We start from the raw sequence: 12,287 nt of genomic DNA, 5'->3' as shown, positions 1-12,287 counted from the left end.
GGATCATTAAGAGGCTGATTGACAATTAAATTGCCTGCTAGTGCTCCTTAAAGAGGCTGCACGCCATTTTGGTAGGTAACGCTTCATCTAACAACCTCTCCTAACAATAACCAGCTGAACAGGAATAATCAAGTTGTCTCTGAGGATTTCGATCGCTACTTAAAGCATACACGGAGTATAAGGAACAAATTGAATGAATCTTCAACTTAGAGGGTACGACATGGTAGTCAAGACCATCAGGACTGGGAACTGACTATACCAAGTTACAAAGTCTACAGGAAGGATAGGGGGAGGAGTAGCATTCGTGATTAAAAACAAAATGTCATGATGAGAGGTGATGTAACGAGAGAGGTAAGCTGGTGGAGACATTATGGGTAGAATTAAGAAATAGAAAAGGACTTAAGACTGTAGTGGGAGTTGTGTATAGGCCCCTGGTAGCAGCTGTGAAATGGCAGAATGTATTCATGCAGAGAGTAGACAAGCGTGCAGTAAAGGCAGGGTGGTTTTAATGGGGGATTTTAACTTCCATATAAATTAGGATAATCAGACGAGCTGGTGTCTGAAAGGTAGTGAATTTCTTGAATGTTAAGGATAGTTTTCAGCAACAATATGTTCTAGAAGCAATAAGGGACAGGCAATATTAGATTTAATAATGAGCAATAAGCTACATTTAGTTAACAGCATAACAGAAGCAAAGGGTAATAGTCGACGGGTGTTTCTGTGATGAGAAGGCTGTTTCCAGTAGGGTTCCACAGGGCTCAGTATTAGGTGTCCCCTGCTTTTTGTGGTATATATCAATGATTTCGACTTCAATGTAGGGGGCATGATTAAGAAGTTTGCAGATGATACAAAAATTGGCCATGCGGTTGATACTGAGGAAGAAAGCTATAGACTGCAGGAAGATATCAATGGATTGGTCAGGTGGGCAGAAAAGTGGCAAATGGAATTCAATCCGGAGAAGTGTGAGGTAATGCATTTGGGGAGGGCTGAAAAGACAAGGGAATACACAATAAACATCCTGGGGGTCACCATTGAGCAGAAACTTAACTGGACCAGCCACATAAATACTGTGGCAACAAGAGCGGGTCAGAGGCAGGGTATTCTGCGGCGAGTGTCTCACCTTCTGACTCCCCAAAGCCTTTCCACCATCTACAAGACATAAGTCGGGAGTGTGATGGAAAACTCTCCACTTGCCTGGATGAGTGTAGCCCCAACAACTCTCAAGAAGCTCGACACCATCCAGGACAATATTAATTAAGGAGTCAATTACTGCAGTAAGGAGGGATGACATGTTAGCAGGTTCCTCTAATGAGGCCATATGGGTGGAGCTTAAAAACAAGAAGGGGGCAAGCACTTTGCTGGGAGTGTACTATAGGCCTCCAAACAGTCAGGGGGAGATAGAGGAACAGGTATGTAGGCAAATCTCAGAGAAATGTGCAAATAATAGGGTAATAGTAATGGGGGATTTCAACTTCCCCAATATTAACTGGGATAGTCAGAGTGTGAAAGGCACAGAGGGTGTAGAATTCTTAAAGTGCATCCAGGAGAGCTTTTTGAGCCAGCATGTAGAAGGTCCTACAAGAGAGCGGGCGGTACTGGACCTAATTCTAGGGAATGTGGCCGGCCAAGTGGAAGAAGTGCTAGTAGGTGAGCACTTTGGTGACAGTGACCATAATATGGTGAGATTTAAGGTGGTCATGGAAAAGGACAGGGATGGGCCGGAAATAAAGGTTCTAAATTGGGGGAAGGCCGATTTTAATAGGATAAGGCAGGATCTGGCCAAAATGGACTGGGATCAGCTACTTGTAGGAAAATCCGCATCGGAGCAATGGGAGGCTTTCAGAAGGGAGATTGAGATCATACAATGGCAACATGTTCCCGTAAAGGTCAAGGGTGGTTCCAAAAACCACAGGGAACCTTGGATGTCAGGGGATATACGAGAATGGATTAAAAAAAAAGGTGGGCTTTTGGCAGATACAAAAGGCTAAAGACGGAGGAAGCCCTAGAGGAGTACAAAAAGTGCAGGGGGATACTTAAAAAAGAAATTAGGAGATCAAGGAGGGGCCATGAAATAACACTGGCGAGCAAAATAAAGGAAAATCCTAAGATGTTTTATAAGTATATTAAGGGTAAGAGGATAACTAGGGAAAAAATAGGGCCCATTAGAGACAAAAGTGGCAATCTGTGTGTGGAGCCGGAAGATGTAGGAGGGGTTCTAAATGAATTTTTTGCATCTGTTTTCACTATGGAGAGGGACGATGTAGACATAGAAATAGGGCGGGGGGACTGTGATATGCTCGAACATATTAACATCGAGAGGGAGGCGGTTTTAGCTGGCCTAAAAATGGATAAATCCCCAGGCCCGGACGAAATGTATCCCAGGCTGCTGTGTGAGGCAAAGGAGGAGATTGCGGGGGCTCTAACACATATATTCAGAACCTCTCTGGCCACAGGGGATGTGCCAGAGGACTGGAGAACCGCTAATGTAGTTCCATTATTCAAGAAGGGGAGTAGGGAAAAACCGGGGAACTACAGGCCAGTGAGCCTAACATCAGTGGTGGGAAAATTATTGGAAAAAATTCTGAGGGACAAAATTAGTCTCCACTTAGAGAGGCAAGGATTAATCAGGGATAGTCAACATGGCTTTGTCAAGGGAAGATCATGTCTGACTAATTTGATTGAATTTTTTGAGGGGGTGACTAGGTGTGTGGATGAGGGTAATGCAGAGGATGTGGTATACATGGATTTCAGTAAGGCCTTCGATAAAGTCCCGCACAGGAGACTGGTCAAGAAGGTAAGAGCCCATGGAATCCAGGGTGCCTTGGCACGTTGGATACAAAACTGGCTTAGTGGCAGAAGGCAGAGGGTGATGGTCGAAGGTTGTTTTTGTGACTGGAAGCCTGTGGCCAGTGGGGTACCACAGGGATCGGTGCTGGGTCCCTTGCTGTTTGTGGTCTACATTAATGACTTGGATATGAATGTAAAAGGTATGATCAGTAAGTTCGATGATGATACAAAAATTGGTAGGGTGGTAAATAGCGAGGAGGGTAGTCTCAGTCTGCAGGACGATATAGATGGGTTGGTCAGATGGGCGGAAAAGTGGCAAATGGAATTTAACCCGGAAAAGTGCGAGGTGATGCACTTTGGGGGGACTAACAAGGCAAGGGAATACACAATGAATGGTAAGACGCTAGGCAAGACGGAGGGTCAGAGGGATCTGGGTGTGCAAGTACACAGATCCCTGAAGGCGGCGGAACAGGTGGATAAGGTGGTAAAAAAGGCATATGGGATACTTGCCTTCATTTGCCGAGGCATAGAATATAAGAGCAAGGAGGTTATGATGGAGCTGTATAAAACACTGGTTAGGCCACAGCTGGAATACTGTGTGCAGTTCTGGTCGCTACACTACAGGAAGGATGTGATCGCGTTGGAAAGCATGCAGAGGAGATTCACCAGGATGCTACCGGGGCTGGAGCGCTTCAGCTATGAAGAGAGACTGGGCAGATTGGGTTTGTTTTCCTTGGAGCAGAGGAGGCTGAGGGGGGACATGATTGAGGTGTACAAAATTATGAGGGGCATAGATAGGATGGATGCTGAGGAGCTTTTTCCCTTAGTAGAGGGGTCAATAACTAGGGGGCATAGATTCAAGGTAAAGGGCGGGAGGTTTAGAGGGGATTTGAGGAAGAACTTTTTCACCCAGAGGGTGGTTGGAGTCTGGAACTCACTGCCTGAAAGGGTTGTGGAGGCAGGAACCCTCACAACATTTAAGAAGCATTTGGATGAGCACTTGAAATGCCATAGCATACAAGGCTACGGACCAAATGCTGGAATATGGGATTAGATCAGACAGGGCTTGATGGCCGGCGCGGACACGATGGGCCGAAGGGCCTCTATCCGTGCTGTATAACTCTATGACTCTATGACTCTATGAGTGCGGGAAGGTGGAGCTGAGGTAGAAGATCAGCCATGATCTTGTTGAATGGCGGAGCAGGCTTGAGGAGCCAAATGACCAACTCCTGCTCCTACGTCTTATGTTCTTATGTACTGCGTACAGTTCTGGTCAGCACATTACAGGAAAGATGTGATTGCACTAGAGAGGGTACAGAGGAGATTTACGAGGATGTTGCCAGGACAGGAGAATTTTAGCTACGAGGAAAGATTGGAGAGGCTGGGGTTGTTTTCTTTGGAACAGAGGAGGCTGAGGGGAGACTTAATTGAGGTGTATAAAATTATGAGGGGCCTAGATAGAGTGGATAGGAAGGACCTATTTTCCTTAGCAGCGAGGTCAATAACCAGGGGGCATAGATTTAAAGTAATTGGTTGGCGGTTTAGAGGGGAATTGAGAAATGTTTTCACCCAGAGGGTGGTGGAGGTCTGGAACTCACTGCCTGAAAGGATGGTAGTGGCAGAAACCTTGATGTTTACAAAATATTCGGATATGTACTTGAAGTGCCGTAACCTCCAAGGCTATGGACCAAGAGCTGGAACGTGGGATTAGGATGGATCGCTCTTTTTCAACTGGCGTAGACACAATGGGCCGAATGGCCCCCTTCTGTGCTGTAAATTTCTATGATTCCATGATTTATCCAATACTTATCCTGATATGATTGAGTTCAATGTTGTGTTTGAAAGGGAGAAGCGCGAAACAGCGACTAAGATTCTAGATTTAGGTAAGGCTGACTTCAGTGGGGTGATACAGAGACTGTCCACAGTAAACTGGGCAAATCTGTTAATGAGTAAAACGATAGAAGATCAGTGGGAGGTATTCAAAAAATAATTTAAGGTGATACAGAACCAGTTTACACCCCGAAGGGGCAAGAGTTCTACTTGCCAAAACAAAGCCATGGACTAAGATGACCCAAAGATAGGCAGCATTGCCAGCATTGTAGACAGAAGTAAAAAATTACAAAGACAATTACATTGATTAAATGAACTGAGTGATTATTTGCAACGCATGTTTGACTCCATGCGCATGCGTGCCCATTTGGTAGAATAGATCGGAGGGAGGGCGGAGAGAGAAAGGAGATCGGAGGAGGGGAGAGAGAGAGGAGATCGGAGGAGGGGAGAGAGAGAGGAGATTGGATGGTTGGACAGAGGAGATCGGAGGAGGGGAGAGAGAGGAGATCGAATGGGGGAGAAGAGATCGGAGGGGGGTCGAGAGAGAGGAGATCGGATGGGGGGAGGAGAGAGAAAGGAGATCGGAGGAGGGGAGAGAGAGAGGAGATTGGATGGATGGAGAGAGGAGATCGGAGGGGGGGTAGAGAGGAGATCGGGGGGGGAGAAGAGATCGGAGGGGGGTCGAGAGAGAGGAGATCAGAGAGGGGAGAGAGAGGAGAGGGTCCCTTACAGGCTGAGGCAGGAGAAATTATAATGGGTAATAAGGATTTTCAGAAGGCATTCGATAAGGTGCCACACAAGAGGTTATTAAACAAAGTTAGGGCTCATGGGATTGGGGGTAATATACTAGCATGGATTTAGGATTTGTTAACGGACAGAAAACAGAGTAGGAATAAATGGGTCATTTTTGGGTTGCCAGCCGGTAACTAGTGGGGTATCACAAGGATCAGTGCTTGGGCCTCAGCTATTCACAATCTACATCAATGATTTGGATGAGGGGACCAAATGTAATATATCCAAGTTTGCTGATGATACAAAGCTGGGTGAGAATAAGTTGTGTGGAGGATGCAAGGAGGCTTCAAGGATATATAGACAGGCTAAGTGAGTGGGCAAGAACATGGCAAATGGAACATAATGTGGAGAAATGTGAAGTTATCCACTTTGTTAGGAGAAAAACAGAAAAGCAGAATATTTTTAAATGGTGAGAGATTGGGAAATGTTGGTGTTCAGAAGGACCTGGGTGTCCTTGTACACGAATCACTGAAAGTTAACATGCAGGTACAGCAAGCAATTAGGAAAGTAAATGGTATGTTGGCCTTTATTACAAGTGGATTTGAGTATAAGAGTGAAGACGTTTTACTGCAATTATAAAGGGCCCTGGTGAGACCACACCTGGAGTACTGTGTACAGTTTTGGTCTCCTTAACTAAGGAAGGATATACTTGCCATAGAGGGAGTGCAACAAAGGTTCATAGAAACATAGAAACATAGAAGATAGGAGCAGGAGTAGGCCATTCGGCCCCTCGAGCCTGCTCCGCCATTCAATGAGATCATGGCTGATCATCCAAATTCAGTACCCTGTCCCTGCCTTCTCCCCATATCCCTTGATCCCTTTAGCCTTAAGAAATATATCCAACTCCTTCTTGAATATATTTAATGAATTGGCCTCCACTGCCTTCTGTGGTAGAGAATTCCACAGGTTCACCACTCTCTGGGTGAAGAAATTCCTCCTCATCTCTGTCCTAAATGGCTTACTCGTTATCCTTAGACTGTGACCCCTGGTTCTGGACTCCCCGGCCATCGGGAACATCCTTCCTGCATCCAGTCTGTCCAGTCCTGTTAGAATTTTATAAGTCTCAATGAGATCCCCTCTCATTCTTCTAAACTCCAGCGAGTATAAGCCCAATCGACCCAATCTCTCCTCATACGTCACTCCTGCCATCCCAGGTATCAGTCTGGTGAATCTTCGCTACACTCCCTCCATGGCAAGAACATCCTTCCTCAGATAAGGCGACCAAAACTGCACACAATACTCAAGATGTGGTCTCACCAAGGCCCTGTACAACTGCAGCAAGACATTCTTGTTCCTGTACTCGAGCCCTCTCGCTACGAAGGCCAACATACCATTTGCCTTCTTAATCACCTGCTGCACCCAGTCGTGAATGGTGGTGGACAATTAAACAGTTAACAGGAGGAGGAGGCTCCAAAAATATCCCCATCCTCAATGATGGTGGAACCCAGCACGTGAGTGCAAAAGACAAGGCTGAAGCATTTGCAACTATCTTCAGCCAGAAGTGCCGAGTGGATGATCCATCTCGGCCTCCTCCTGAGGTCCCCAGCATCACAGATGCCAGTCTTCAGCCCATTCAATTCACTCCACGTGATGTCAAGAAACGGCTGAAGACACTGGATACTGCAAAGGCTATGGGCCCTGACAACATTCCGGCAATAGTACTGAAGACTTGTGCTCCAGAACTAGCTGCGCCCCTAGCCAAGCTGTTCCAGTACAGCTACAACACTGGCATCTACCCGACAATGTGGAAAATTGCCCAAGTATGTCCTGTCTACAAAAAGCAGGACAAATCCGACCCGGCCAATTAGCGTCCCATCAGTCTACTCTCAATCATCAGCAAAGTGATGGAAGGTGTCGTCGACAGTGCTATCAAGCGGCACTTACTCAGCAATAACCTGCTAACTGACGCCCAGTTTGGGTTCCGCCAGGGCCACTCAGCTCCTGACCTCATTACAGCCTTGGTCCAAACATGGACAAAAGAGCTGAACTCAAGAGGTGAGGTGAGAGTGACTGCCCTTGACATCAAGGCAGCATTTGATCGAGTGTGGCTTCAAGGAGCCCTAGCAAAACTGAAGTCAATGGGAATCAAGGGGAAAACTCTCCATTGGTTGGAATCATACCTAGCACAAAGGAAGTTGGCTGTGGTTGTTGGAGGTCATTCATCTCAATCACATGACATCACTGCAGGAGTTCCTCAGGGCAGTGTCCTAGGCCCAACCATCTTCAGCTGTTTCATCAATGACCTTCCCTCCATCATAAGGTCAGAAGTGGGTATGTTCGCTGATGATTGCACACTGTTCAGCACCATTCGAGACTCGTCAGATACTGACGCAGTCTGTGTCCATATGCAGCAAGACCTGGACAACATTCAGACTTGGGCTGACAAGTGGCAAGTAACATTCGCACCACACAAGTGCCAGGCAATGACCATCTCCAACAAGCGAGACTCTAACCATCTCCCCTTGACATTCAATGGCATTACCATCACTGAATCCCCCACTATCAACATCCTGGGGGTTACCATTGATCAGAAACTGAACTGGACCAGCCATATAAATACTGTGGCTACAAGAGCAGGCCAGAGGCTGGGAATTCTGTGGCGAGTGTCTCACCTCCTGACTCCCCAAAGCCTTTCCACCATCTACAAGGCACAAGTCAGGAGTGTGATGGAATACTCTCCACTTGCCTGGATGAGTGCAGCTCCAACAACACTCAAGAAGCTCTGCACCATTCAGGATAAAGCAGCCCGCTTGATTGGCACTCCACCCACCACCTTCAACATTCACTCCCTCCACCACCGGCACACTGTGGCTGCAGTGTGTACCATCTACAAGATGCACTGCAGCAACTCGCCAAAGCTCCTTCAACAGCACCTTCCAAACCCGCGACCTCTACCACTTAGAAGGACAAGGGCAGCAGACGCGTGGGAACATCACCACCTACAAGTTCCCCTCCAAGCCACACACCATCCTGACTTAGAGTCATAGAGTCATAGAGTTTTACAGCACAGAAAGAGGCCCTTCGGCCCATCGTGTCTGCGCCGTCCATCGATCCCTGTCCAGTCTAATCCCATTTTCCAGCATTTGGCCCATAGCCTTGTATGCAATGGCATTTCAAGTGCTCATCCAAATGCTTCTTGAATGTTGTGAGGGTTCCTGCCTCTACCACCCTTTCAGGCAGTGAGTTCCAGATTCCAACCACCCTCTGGGTGAAAAAGTTCCTCCTCAAATCCCCTCTAAATCTCCTGCCCCTTACCCTGAATCTATGCCCCCTTGTTATTGACCCCCCTACTAAGGGGAAAAGTTCCTCTTTATCTACCCTATCTATGCCCCTCATCATTTTGTACACCTCAATCAGGTCCCCCCTCAGCCTTCTTTGCTCCAAGGAAAACCACCCCAGCCTGTTTAGTCTTTCTTCATAGCTGAGGCGCTCCATCCCAGGTAACATCCTGGTGAATCTTCTCTGCACCCTCTCCAAAGCAATCACATCCTTCCTATAGTGAGGCGACCAGAACTGCACACAGTACTCCAGCTGTGGCCTCACCAGCGTTTTGTACAGCTCCATCATAACCTCCCTGCTCTTATATTCTATGCCTCGGCTAATGAAGGCAAGTATCCCATATGCCTTTTTAACCACCTTATCTACCTGTTCCGCTGCCTTCAGGGATCTATGTACATGTACACCAAGGTCCCTCTGACCCTCTGTACTTCCTAGGGTCCTACCACTCATTGTGTATTCCCTTGCCTTATTTGTCCGTCCAAAATGCATCACCTCGCACTTTTCAGGGTTAAATTCCATTTGCCACTTTTCCGCCCATCTGACCAACCCGTTTATATCGTCCTGTAGCCAATCACTTACCTGCTCCCTGGTGGCGTCACACTCTGATTACTTTTTACCTCTCTCCCCGCTGCTGAGTTGGTAAGCCTCGGTACTCGCGCCGGTTTTTATACCGGGCTCGCCTCGCTGCTCCCTGCCCCGAACTGGTCGGGCCTCGGCACTCGCGCCGGTTTTTATACCGGGCTCGCCTCGCTGCTCCCTGCTCCGAACTGTTTGGGCCTCGGTACTCGCGCCGGTTTTTATACCGGGCTCGCCTCGCTGCTCCCTGCTCCGAACTGGTCGGGCCTCGGTACTCGCGCCGGTTTTTATACCGGGCTCGCCTCGCTGCTCCCTGCTCCGAACTGGTCGGGCCTCGGTACTCGCGCCGGTTTTTATACCGGGCTCGCCTCGCTGCTCCCTGCTCCGAACTGGTCGGGCCTCGGTACTCGCGCCGGTTTTTATACCGGGCTCGCCTCGCTGCTCCCTGCTCCGAACTGGTCGGGCCTCGGTGCTCGCGCCGGTTTTTATACCGGGCTCGCCTCGCTGCTCCCTGCTCCGAACTGGTCGGGCCTCGGTACTCGCGCCGGTTTTTATACCGGGCTCGCCTCGCTGCTCCCTGCTCCGAACTGGTCGGGCCTCGGTACTCGCGCCGGTTTTTATACCGGGCTCGCCTCGCTGCTCCCTGCTCCGAACTGGTCTGGCCTCGGTACTCGCGCCGGTTTTTATACCGGGCTCGCCTCGCTGCTCCCTGCTCCGAACTGGTCGGGCCTCGGTACTCGCGCCGGTTTTTATACCGGGCTCGCCTCGCTGCTCCCTGCTCCGAACTGGTCGGGCCTCGGTACTCGCGCCGGTTTTTATACCGGGCTCGCCTCGCTGCTCCCTGCTCCGAACTGGTCGGGCCTCGGTACTCGCGCCGGTTTTTATACCGGGCTCGCCTCGCTGCTCCCTGCTCCGAACTGGTCGGGCCTCGGTACTCGCGCCGGTTTTTATACCGGGCTCGCCTCGCTGCTCCCTGCTCCGAACTGGTCTGGCCTCGGTACTCGCGCCGGTTTTTATACCGGGCTCGCCTCGCTGCTCCCTGCTCTGAACTGGTCTGGCCTCGGTACTCGCGCCGGTTTTTATAACGGGCTCGCCTCGCTGCTCCCTGCTCCGAACTGGTCTGGCCTCAGCACTCGTGCCGGTTTTTATACCGGGCTCGCCTCGCTGCTCCCTGCCCCGAACTGGTCTGGCCTCGGTACTCGCGCCGGTTTTTATATCGGGCTCGCCTCGCTGCTCCCTGCTCCGAACTGGTCTGGCCTCGGTACTCGCGCCGGTTTTTATACCGGGCTCACCTCGCTGCTCCCTGTATTGCCGTTCCTTCACTGTCGCTGGGCCAAAATTCTGGAACTCCCTTCCTAACAGCATTGTGGGTGTACCTACACCATATGGACTGCAGCGGTTCAAGAAGGCGGCTCACCACCATCTTCTCAAAGGCAATTAGGGATGGGCACTAAATGCAGGCCTAGCCAGCCAGCGACGCCCACATCCCATCAATGAATTAAAAAAAAACCTGCATGCTTACCTTCAGCGACCGGTGCACAGGGACACCCAGGTCTCGTTGCACTTCCCCTTCTCCCAATCTATTGCCGTTCAGATAATAATCTGCCTTCCTGTTTTTGTCACCAAAGTGGATAACCTCACATTTATCCACGTTATATTGCATCTGCCATGCTTCTGCCCAATCACCCAACCTGTCCAAATCATACTGGATTTTCTCGGCATCCTCCTCACAGCACACACGCCCACCCAGCTTTGTGTCGTCTGCAAACTTGGAGATATTACATCTAGTTCCCTCGTCTAGATCATTTATATATATTGTGAATAGCTGGGGTCCTAGGACCGATCCCTGCGGTATCCCACTAGTCACTGCCTGCCACTCGGAAAAAGACCCGTTTATTCCAACTCTTTGCTTCCTGTCTGCCAACCAGTTCTCTATCCAAGTCAGTACCTTGCCCCCAATCCCATGTGCCTTAACTTTACACGCTAATCTCTTATGTGGGACCTTATCGAAAGCCTTCTGAATGTCCAACACACCACATCCACTGGTTCTCCCTTATCTATTTTACCAGTTACATCCTCTATTGGTTGGAGGCTGTCACCACAGCTTAACAGGTTTGATGGGCCTTCAATAACCACAAAACTAGAAGTTATAGACTTAAACAAGTTGGCTTTTAATCACTAAGATCAGAACTAACATCTCAACACGCCGACTGGTTCACAGGAATGAGTCATACAGATCCTGGGATCTTTATGTAAGAGAAGTCAGGGGCGGAGCCAAGAGCCAAGACCTGGAACCTCCCAGGTTAGTCGGTGATATACCTATCAATTCCTCCAATAAAAGGCGAAGAGTTACGAAGGTGACTAAAGGTTTTTATTGACTAAATAACAGAGCCCACTCTCGTGGGTGATCCGATCCAAGCAGGAGGAATACCAGCCAGTCGCTCACCTTTATACCTGGCCTGGTGGGTGGAGCCAAGGCGGAGTCGGCAGTGGTCATCCCAGGTATAGCAGTGTGGCAAGAGGCGACCTCGTACCGTGATACAATAGTGGTCAGTGATACAGTTATAACGAACAGTGGTGAACAGTGCTAACTACTAACAGTGATACGATAGTGAACGTGGTTTACCACATTCACCCCTTGTTTAGAATTAAGTCCGGCGGGGTGAAGTGTACTACCAATTCTGGTAGGTCAGTCTGTCCGGAGGCTTCGTAAGCCTCTCCGATCGCCGCAGCGGTGGTGTTGCCTTATCCGGTGCTGGTGCCTTATCCGGTGTTGATGCTGGTGTTTGCGTGGTCGGCGAGGGCTCGTGGGGTTCCGGCATGCCGTCTACCTGGACTGAGGTTGGGGGGGGTGGTGGCGGTGTTTCCGGATCGGCTGAGGGTGCGAGGTCTCGTAGGGAGACAGTGTCCTCCCGCCCGTCTGGGTACGCCACGTAGGCGTACTGGGGGTTGGCGTGCAGGAGGTTCACCCTCTCGACCAGGGGGTCCGTTTTATGGGTCCTCACGTGTTTCCGCAGCCAGAC

This window comes from Somniosus microcephalus, chromosome 8, assembly GCF_052327205.1.
Source record: "Somniosus microcephalus isolate GS21.2 chromosome 8, FLI_Smic_1.0, whole genome shotgun sequence".
Classification (NCBI taxonomy): Eukaryota; Metazoa; Chordata; class Chondrichthyes; order Squaliformes; family Somniosidae; genus Somniosus; species Somniosus microcephalus.
Note: the sequence above shows the minus strand (reverse complement) of the source record.